The sequence below is a fragment of the Podarcis liolepis genome, assembly GCF_965112155.1.
Source record: "Podarcis liolepis genome assembly, chromosome: 7".
In the NCBI taxonomy this organism is placed as follows: Eukaryota; Metazoa; Chordata; class Lepidosauria; order Squamata; family Lacertidae; genus Podarcis; species Podarcis liolepis.
In genome coordinates, this window is record NC_139561.1 from 48,124,077 (window position 1) to 48,134,801 (window position 10,725).

The following is a 10,725-nucleotide window of genomic DNA, read 5'->3' on the forward strand; positions in this document are numbered from 1 at the left end:
TTTATATTAACATATAGAGGAAAAGTGAACTTGCTGTTAAGTTGTCATTTCCACCTTTATCTTCAAAATGACAATAATTTTCATCATAATTTTCACTACTTGATAATGTACTTTTTACTGCGTTGTTAGGCAAAAATGTAACACCTTTTCTATATGCTTCTGTTTAATTTTTAAGGGAAACAAGTATTGTCAATTACTTTTTCATAATTTTGAATATTTGGGGGGTTTTCTTTTGTCTGTGGTTCTCTCTCTTTCTCACTTATAAGGTTGGAAATAAATTTACTTTCCCGGCTAGTTTTGTCTTTTTTAAATTTAGCTGTCAGAAAACAAATCTGTTTGTAGGAACCCCCTTTTTAAACATTCAAAATCAAAAGGCACATTTGTGATGATACTATCTAGGGGAAAGGCAGTAGCTGAGTGTTTTGCATGCAGTAGGTCCCAATTTCAACCCCCCAGCATCTCTAGTCAGAGCTGAAATTTTCATGTCTGAAGCTCCAGAAAGTTGCGCTTGTGAGTATAGAGAAGAAGAGCTAGATAGACCAATGATTTGACTCAGTATAAGGAAGATTCCCGTCTTCCTAAACCTACAAAATCACTGAAATCCTTGCTAAAATGTTAGAACACACTCACCAATAATATTGTTAATTATACGTTCCAGAGTTATGTGGACTACTTGCTGCCATCTCAACAATGACCAGCAGGAATCATTCATGTTTCCTTTTATCTTTCGGTTTGAATTTAAGGCTAAGACTTCCTTTCCCCACATGAAGGCTGCCCACTTCATGTGGTTCCTTCTCTAGCAGTCTGGGTCTGTGTAAAGGCTTCCATTTCCTCTGCTACTGTGTTTCATGAAGGATGCAAGCTATTCCTGACCTTTCAGGGGGAAAAGAGTTACTTGCAGGATATGCTAAATGTTCTATACACCAAGAATTGCTACTCTGTTACCCATGGGCCTTTATTGATGCCTGCAGGATCTCCTCCCACCATCTACCCAACTGAAATTAGGGTTGAAAGAAGCATTCTGGTGTGGCTAATAGATTTGGCTCTGGTGCATGCTTGGTCCAGGGTGCGTGTGTCTGTGTTTGGGGCTCGTAATGGTTTCTTTCCTCTGTAAATATGCCAAGGGGTCCTAAAGGTTGACAACCACTGCTTCTACAAGTGTGGACCTTTATGTGCCAAAAACAGAAATATCCATGAGAGGGAGGTAGCAATTGCCATAGAGTCCATTAGGTTTAATGGGGAATTGCCCCACCAACTTCTGTCTCTTCTCAGCCAGTCCCCATCTGCCTGTCTTCTTACCAGTCCAGGGGATGTCATTGGTTGCCATCCTCCTTAGTCTCCTTTCCCCCTTATAGAATTAGCAAGGAGGAGTAAGATGGGGACAGTGAAATAGTTAGGAGAGCATGAGACTCTTAATCTCCAGGTTGTGGGTTCCAGCTTCATGTCAAGCAAAATATTCCTTCATTGCAGGGAGCTGGACTAGATGACCCTCATGGTCTTTTCCAACTCTATAATTCTATGAAAATTAGAATTATTTTTTTCTGCTTGTCATTGACTCTGGTACCACCTACTGTTGATTTCCCTGCCTTCCATTCAGTGGTCGCCAGCCACCATTGATCAGCAGCCTTGTGGAAACCCTACAGGCTTGATGAAGTACCAAAAATATGTAGATGGGGACAAAAACAGTCCAATAGGGACTATTTGCTTGTTGGGCGTGAAATGAGGGAGGAATGAAATGTGGCAGGCAGTGGGGAGAGGAACGAAATGGAATGGACTGTGCTGGAAAATGGCATGGCTGATTGACTGGAATCCTGAACAAGAGCAATGCACACTGTAACATTCCGTTGCAGTTCCTACCTGAACTATCAGAAATAGAAGGAAGCTTTTATATGGATCCTGACTTGCATGGGAGCAACTCACTAGGCAGGGCACTGTAAAGAGGCCCCTTTCGTTACTTCAGAATACAGACAATGAAAATCAGTGCAAATTAATCCAAAATAAATGGTGATTCAAGGAGACGTATTGCTGCAGATGACTAGCAATAAGCTCTGTGGGCTGATAAGGCTTTTACTATAGCTGGAAATAAGAGGCTCACACATATCCATTGTATTGTAATGAGTTTATCTGAAGGAGCGTCTCCACCCCCATCGTTCTACCCGGACACTGAGGTCCAGCACCGAGGGCCTTCTTGCGGTTCCCTCACTGCGAGAAGCCAAGTTACAGGGAACCAGGCAGAGGGCCTTCTCGGTAGTGGCGCCCTCACTGTGGAAGGCCCTCCCATCAGATGTCAAAGCAATAAACAATTACCTGACATTCAGAAGACATCTTAAGGGAAGTTTTTAATGTGTGATTTTAGTGTATTTTTTGTTTCTGTGGAAGCCGCCCAGAGTGGCTGGGGAAACCCGGCCAGATGGGCGGGGTACAAATAAAATAATAATAATAATAATAATAATAATAATAATAATAATTTTCTGCTTTGATTTAACACTTGAGGGTTGTTGCTTGTTCCATTAACACATGTTTCCCTATGAAATTTTCTCAGATCCATTGCATTACTGTGACTCTGGTTCACTGTACTCTGTATTCCATTCCTCCTAAATTCTAATTATAAGGAGGGCTTATTCTATTATTGTCTGCAGTGACAGGCAGCAGCCATCCAGAGTTTCAGACAGGAAGTATTCCCAGGCCTACCTACACATGCTAGGAATCTAATCTGGGGTCTTCTGCATGCCAAACAGATGTTCTACACTTGTGTGGGCTTCTTGCTGCCAGAATTTTTCCCCACACACAATTCATGTGTGGTGATAGGGAGGCCCACTTATTCCTCTACACAATGTGAAGTGTATGAATAAATACCAGAAGGCTACTGAGCCTGAATATTATAGAGAGAGGGAGAAAAATTCCCACCGACTTTTCTAAAGAAAAAGAACAGATGTCAAACAGCAAATAGTGGTTTCTAGTGATGGGAAAACACCCTGGGTTGGTCTCCGGGGTGGGGGAGAAACTCAGTTTTAATGAGAAACTAACCAGTTCCCACTTATAGAACCAAAACACAACTTTTCTTCAAAACTTGCACTTCTCTGATTTTTTCAATGCTGTTTTTTATGCAATGTGTAGCAAAATCTCTATTTTAGGGGAAAGTTTGCATAAAATGCATTGTATTGTGGGACATGGCTTGCAAAACTGTGTACAGTGGTACCTTGGGTACCGCTAACCCAGAAATAGTACCTTGGGTTAAGAACTTTGTTTCAGGATGAGAACAGAAATCGTGTGGCTGTGGCATGGCAGTAGCAGAAGGCCCCATTAGCTAAAGTAGTACCTCAGGTTAAGAACAGTTTCAGGTTAAGAATGGACCTCCAGAACAAATTAAGTTATTATCCCGAGGTACCACTGTATGTTAGTCAAAACAGCATAAAATGTATTAGGAAAAAATGGCACTAAAACAATGAATTTGCATTAGGATTTATTCTTAATATGCATTGCTGCAGAAATGTGGGGAACTGGATTTAGGATTGGAAACTAACAAATTATTCCATACCCAGATGTGCTTAATTCAGATTTAGGTTTGGCTAGCTGAGTTAGTTTCCTAAAGAACTGGAAAATAGTTTGACTAATTCCAGGCTGAATTAGGAGCCATTTTCTAATCCCACTGCAAAGGCAAGGGCATTAGAATTTCAATTCTACTTCTGTGATGCTCACCTAGGAGCAGAGGAGACCATCAGAAGATTTGTATTCCCAGCCAACTTCGGTAACATCACTAGCATTCACTTCCTTATGTTGGAAAACGAAATGTGTTTCTTTGTAGTTGACTAGGGCTTAAAAGAGCTTCATTAGCACACATCTCCACTGTGTCATCCACATCCTCCTTTCCTGTGCTTAGCTCTTTTGTCACGTCATATCGCATAGCTGGGCAGAAAATGAAGCTACATTCATCAAATACATTATTTATTGTGAGCTCTTTCTCACCACTTAAGATACATGCTGACTACATCCGCACGACGGCCTGTCAACTCTTATCGGAAGGATCGCTTAAAAGTGTTCTGGGAAAAACAGGCTTTGCTTTTTTTTACAACTGACTGAAGGTGAATCTCGTGCCCAAAGAGAAAAGCTGAACCTGATTCGATTAGTTACCACTGCAATCAGAGATCTGGAACACTCTTACACCCTGGTTAACATACAGGTCACTAGACTAGATTGCTCACTCAGATGATCCAATAAGGATGATATTCAGTTTAAGTAACTAATGCTCAGACTTGGCATCAATACACCACAGCCAACATGGGCACAGCCCACCGCAGATGCTTGCCCTGGGCTCCCAAGTGGACGAGTTTGGGAGCCACAATTTTTATTTCCCACAATGCCCATCAGCAACACTATGTCTGGGGTGATTTAAAGCTTATCTCCCAGTTGCATGATACTGATCAAAGCAGAGCTGTTGCTATTGCTGCTGCCGCCACCATTACTGCTAGCCAGAGCTCACCAGGCAAGACAGGAGCATTATTGAAGTTCAAGGACACATTCCTTGACCTAGGGGGCTGCATTTGGCACCTACATCAGATTCCCAAACCCTGATCTATCAAATGCAACTTTTCAGCCTCTGCACCACCATTCCCAATTACCAGGAAAGTAGGCACATAGTAATCAATCAAGTATATGCATATTTAGCTCATGCTCATCTTACATTTTAAAAAATCATTTTATATTTTTATTTTGACTTACTTATCAGAGTAAGTTTTGTAGCTGGCTAGTGTTGATTCCTTCTTTCTCCATTTCTGGTGGGGGGGACGATGACGTTTTCCATGGGTTGTTGACTTAGCTGACATCCTTTTGTGTAAGGGAGACCATTGTTGCATTCATGTTCTGCTTGTTGTCATCTGATAGGCATTTGTTTGCCCTCTGTGGAAACAGAAGGTTGTACAAGATTGGCTTTTGGCCTGATCCAACAGGGCTTTTGTATTCTTAAGGATTATTTTTTGTTTGGCTGGTTGGCTTCACCTTTGAATTAAAACGGGGTTGCTGGAAATGGCTTTAGCCCGGTTGCTTCTTCAGCTAACTTCCTAATATTTATTAATTTCAGTTCACTAATATGTCAAAGCTGTAGCCACCTGATGTCTGATACTTACGTTATGAGAACTGAAAAGGACTCTCCTCCAAAATCATAATCAAAGCTGGCATCTTCACTAACATCCTTTCCAAAGGTGTCAGAGACTAACTGGCCATGAAGAACAAACGAAAAGCATATTTAGGGAATAGAGATTAAACTAGCTGTGGAATAAGTTATATGGCTGAGGTTCCCCCACTCCATCCAGCACTTCTGTGGAGGGGCAAAAAACCCTCCCAGAAGTTGTCAAGCCATTGGCTGAGGGTGAAAGTCATTCCACATTTGGATGAGGGGGTTAGTTGCTTAGATTCAGTAAGGTAGTTGAGGGCTCTCTCTCTCTCTCTCTCTCTCTCTCTCTCTCTCTCTCTCTCTCTCTCCACCCCCAATGCCATTCCTGTTTTTTCCTTAAAAGAAAGCTAAGGCACCACTTTGTTTGCAAGCTCAGTTGGTTAGACTTAGAGCATGGCGCTGATAACACCAAGGTCTCAGCTGCATATTTCTAGATGGTCCTCAGGGTTGCATTCCAACTCTGATCTATGATTCACCCCAAGCAGAGCTTGGCTGCAGCCACTGTTCACTTGAAAAGGAGGACCAGAGCTGATGATGTAGACAACATTTCTATGCAATAAGATGCTGCTTTCAGCTTAGCTTTGCTTTAAGTGAAAATAAAAATGGTGTGAGGGTGACACCCTCAGCCACCTTGTCATATCCCTCCCCCAAAGCCTCTGATGTATCCCCACACCTGCAGGGATGAGGTGGAGTGGCACTGGCAACCTCCCTGTGGTACTGCTATGCTCACTGGGATGGAGCAAGGCAGTACCCAAATCAGGGAAGCTCCAGGTAGACAAAGGATATGTGCACCCTTGAGAGCCACTGCAGTCAGTCTGGAGCTCCCCCCCTCTCCCCCCATTTTCCCATAGAGCACAGGATCTCCACTACCAAGAAGGCCCTGCAAGCACTCTGTCCCCTTCCTATGCCGCTTTTACCTGCCACACAATTTCTTTCATTTCCTGAAAGTACATGATGCAACCATCTTGTTGCACCTCACCAGCTCTGGATCTGGTCTATGCCTGGATGGATCATTGCCTGCAGACCTCATTTAAGCCAACTCAAGTCCCCCCCCCCTTCATTAAAAGCAAAGGAAGGATATGAATAAAATAGAGTGAGTAATGAAAAATGTGCCCAGCATAAATTATTTTAATAAAGTGACACTGTGGATCTGTAAGACCAAGAGAAGCGGAAGAGATAAATATTTATAAAATGTGATTTTTACACTGGGATAACCTCAGACAAATTAAAACTGACTCTGGGTGAGGAGTTGCAGACTTTGCAAAAATACTGCTTCAGTTTTGAATTCTTAGTATACAAATAAAATAATAAAATCAGTATATTTAAGGAGATAGAATATATATATATATATATATATATATATATATATATATATATATATATATGCAGGTTTTGGTGTCTTCGGGTGTCTTCCCGTGTAAGAGTTGGGGTGTCTAGGCGACGTTTCGACGAGGTCTCACTCGTCATCTTCAGGCTGGTGCTTTCGGCTTCTTGTTACTGGAACAGAGCAGGATCTCAGTGTTTGAGTTCCTATAAATACTGTTGAGGGGGTGTGGTGTATAGCCTCCGACGTTCTGGGCAGAGAGGAAGTTCCCAGGTTAGTGTGACTTTTCTTCTTTTGTTCCTTAATTACTTGAGGGATATCTTGAGTGATTTCTTGAGTGATATTCTGAGTACCACTTAGGAGGGTCATTAAGTGTGGATTAGTTGCTAAAGCTTTCGTGTCTTGACCTCTTGAGCTTGTGAAGAGTTTTTCTGAGAAGATGGCTGTACTGCACTTAGTTGTGTTCTGGCTTGGCTTCGTGTATAGGGGCGAGCTGTGGTTTTGTGCCCTGTGCCAGCCAGATCTGTGTAGGGATTGCAGGGGGGTGCAGCATCCGGAGGTGCCACTATGGTTTGGCTACTGGATGGTGTCTGTAATTTATCTGTGGAGAGGGTCTGGGTTTGGGTCTGGTGTGGTTGATTGGTGATGGCGTTCTGTGTGCCTCTGGTTCTGGTGTCGGTTTTTGTGGGGAGGGCTAATTTCCAGATGTCTGGCAGGCGGGACGTGTCGTCACGCTTGTTCATGTTGTGAGGGTGTTTCTCTATCTCGATGGCTTCCATGATTATTCTCTTGTGGTGATGTTCCATGTTAAAGAGCAATTTGGAATCTGCAAAATTAATTTCGTGTCCTGTTTCTTTCATGTGTTGGAAAAGAGAGGACGTTTTTTCTTCTTTTTTGACGGCATTCTTGTGTTCTGCGATACGTGCATTTATTCGTCTGTTTGTTTGTCCAATGTACGTGGCTGGGCAGACTTTGCAGGGTATTTCATAGACCCCTTGGTTTTCCAACTGGATTTTATCTTTGGGGTTTCTGAGGATATTGGCTATTTTTTGGTTGGTGCAAAAGGCTGTTTTGATATTGTGTTTATGGAGGATTTTGCTAATTTTATCTGTAGTGCCCTTGATATAAGGAAGGAGGGCCATGCCATTGTTTTCTTCTGTGTCTTGGTTTTTGGGGGGTGTTTCTTTTTGGGTTACGAAGCTAATCCAAAAAGAAACACCCCCCAAAAACCAAGACACAGAAGAAAACAATGGCATGGCCCTCCTTCCTTATATCAAGGGCACTACAGATAAAATTAGCAAAATCCTCCATAAACACAATATCAAAACAGCCTTTTGCACCAACCAAAAAATAGCCAATATCCTCAGAAACCCCAAAGATAAAATCCAGTTGGAAAACCAAGGGGTCTATGAAATACCCTGCAAAGTCTGCCCAGCCACGTACATTGGACAAACAAACAGACGAATAAATGCACGTATCGCAGAACACAAGAATGCCGTCAAAAAAGAAGAAAAAACGTCCTCTCTTTTCCAACACATGAAAGAAACAGGACACGAAATTAATTTTGCAGATTCCAAATTGCTCTTTAACATGGAACATCACCACAAGAGAATAATCATGGAAGCCATCGAGATAGAGAAACACCCTCACAACATGAACAAGCGTGACGACACGTCCCGCCTGCCAGACATCTGGAAATTAGCCCTCCCCACAAAAACCGACACCAGAACCAGAGGCACACAGAACGCCATCACCAATCAACCACACCAGACCCAAACCCAGACCCTCTCCACAGATAAATTACAGACACCATCCAGTAGCCAAACCATAGTGGCACCTCCGGATGCTGCACCCCCCTGCAATCCCTACACAGATCTGGCTGGCACAGGGCACAAAACCACAGCTCGCCCCTATACACGAAGCCAAGCCAGAACACAACTAAGTGCAGTACAGCCATCTTCTCAGAAAAACTCTTCACAAGCTCAAGAGGTCAAGACACGAAAGCTTTAGCAACTAATCCACACTTAATGACCCTCCTAAGTGGTACTCAGAATATCACTCAAGAAATCACTCAAGATATCCCTCAAGTAATTAAGGAACAAAAGAAGAAAAGTCACACTAACCTGGGAACTTCCTCTCTGCCCAGAACGTCGGAGGCTATACACCACACCCCCTCAACAGTATTTATAGGAACTCAAACACTGAGATCCTGCTCTGTTCCAGTAACAAGAAGCCGAAAGCACCAGCCTGAAGATGACGAGTGAGACCTCGTCGAAACGTCGCCTAGACACCCCAACTCTTACACGGGAAGACACCCGAAGACACCAAAACCTGCATTCCTGTACCCGTGAAAATCTACGAAAGCATATATATATATATATATATATATATATATATATATATATATATATATATATATTCTATCTAATATATCTAATCTATCTATCTGTCTTCTTATACATCTAGAAAGGCTTGCCAAAACAAATTGTTTTTTAGCCAGTGTCTACACACTGAGGGTGTTTGGCTAATATTAACAGCATTCCAGAGTGCAGGCGCTGCCACACTTTACAGGTGTAGAGCAAACCTCATATGATAATTGCAAGAGTGCAAGTTCAAGAGACTGAAGCAGTCAAGTAAGCACACAGAGGTAAAGCTGACCCCTCAAGGAAACTGGTCCCAAGTTGTTAATGACATTATATACCAATGGTGAGACCTTGAATTTGCTCTGGTAGGTTACAGATGGAACTCTTCTACTATTGCAAGCAGAAGGGGGTTCACAAGTTACATTCCACGGGTGTACATTTTATATAAATGCTTACACAAATATTTGAGCTGTACACTTGTGCAGTTATTCACATTTAATGATCAACAAGTTATCATCTGTGTACAAATCAACAGGTGCACACTCTGTCACACAAGCACTTGAGTACGTGTGTAGTGACAGCTTGTACCTATGCTCAGTGAATAGTGTAAGTCTACAATGTCATCTATGGGTTTTGCACATTCAACTGGAAGTCACCATATGCAGGAAAAGAAAATCAAGGGGGCATGCATGTGTGAAACAGTCCCAAACCTTGTTTAAATGTAGTGTTGTCAAAGTGCAATATCACAATTTACGTGGCTCACGTGGGCCTTGACAGCTTGTAATAAAATAGCAGGGAAGTGGGTGGGTGGGTGGAATTCAACAGGCCAAACTCATCCATGTGGTTACTTCTTTGAAGTCAGTGGAATTACACCAGGGATGAGGTTGGCTATATGTGGATTTAATGCACTGTGATCTTACACTGCCAGAAATCATAGAAGCTTCACAGGCTGCCAGTGCATATTATTCAACTTTCATTAATTCAAACTAAGAACAAGCCAATGGATTTAATTTGGATTCTTGATGGAATTGACTGTAGCCCATCTGTTTTCCATCCTCAAAAACTGATAGGCCAACATTTTAAGCGAACATTTTGTTCAAAAAAGAGAGAGGAAGAATCCTGGAAAACAATGCTGCTTGGATACCACAAATCTTGGTGGCTCTTTTAGCAACGAAGGGGTGGCTAAAGCTCAGGATTTTCGTGCCAGGTTTGTTCCAGTGCTGACTGCAGAATTAGATATTCCTCCCATGTTAGATACGACTGAGATATTTTGCTTGACGAAGTGTTGTTGTGCTCTGGGGCCCATATGGATTCTTCTGGAGTGTGTAAAGGTCATTGCTTCTGTTAATCTGACGATTGCAAATAGCTCCCTGCCATAGCACTTGGTTTCTCCTTGCTTAGATTGGCAGCTTTTTCTTTGACAATCTGGGATTTCTTTTCCAGGTGGATCATTAAGTTAGGTGTGAGCTGCAACCTGATTCTCAGAGATTCTCTGCTGACATGAAACCCTTCTTAAATGAGTGAGGGTTTTGTGCATATGGAGCAAATGAGGGCTGGAGCTGCTTTAAAAACAAAAACTCAAGGGGGTGAAAATACATTCCTATGAGTGTGTGAGAGTATGTCTACCATGCCCTGCAATGTAAAATGAGAGCATCCCACAAGGAAAAACATATGCTTTTGATTTCAATAACATGGAAATCATGCACACTGAACTATTGGCTTTTCATATTTTTGCACAGCCCGGATATTCCGGTGATCTGGAAAATGTCATTGAAATATGTGAAAGAGGATGTAATTAAACTGAAAGTTATGTCTTGGGATTATTTTGTGCTTGAGATAGAGAACATTGATAATTGGCTGAACACTGG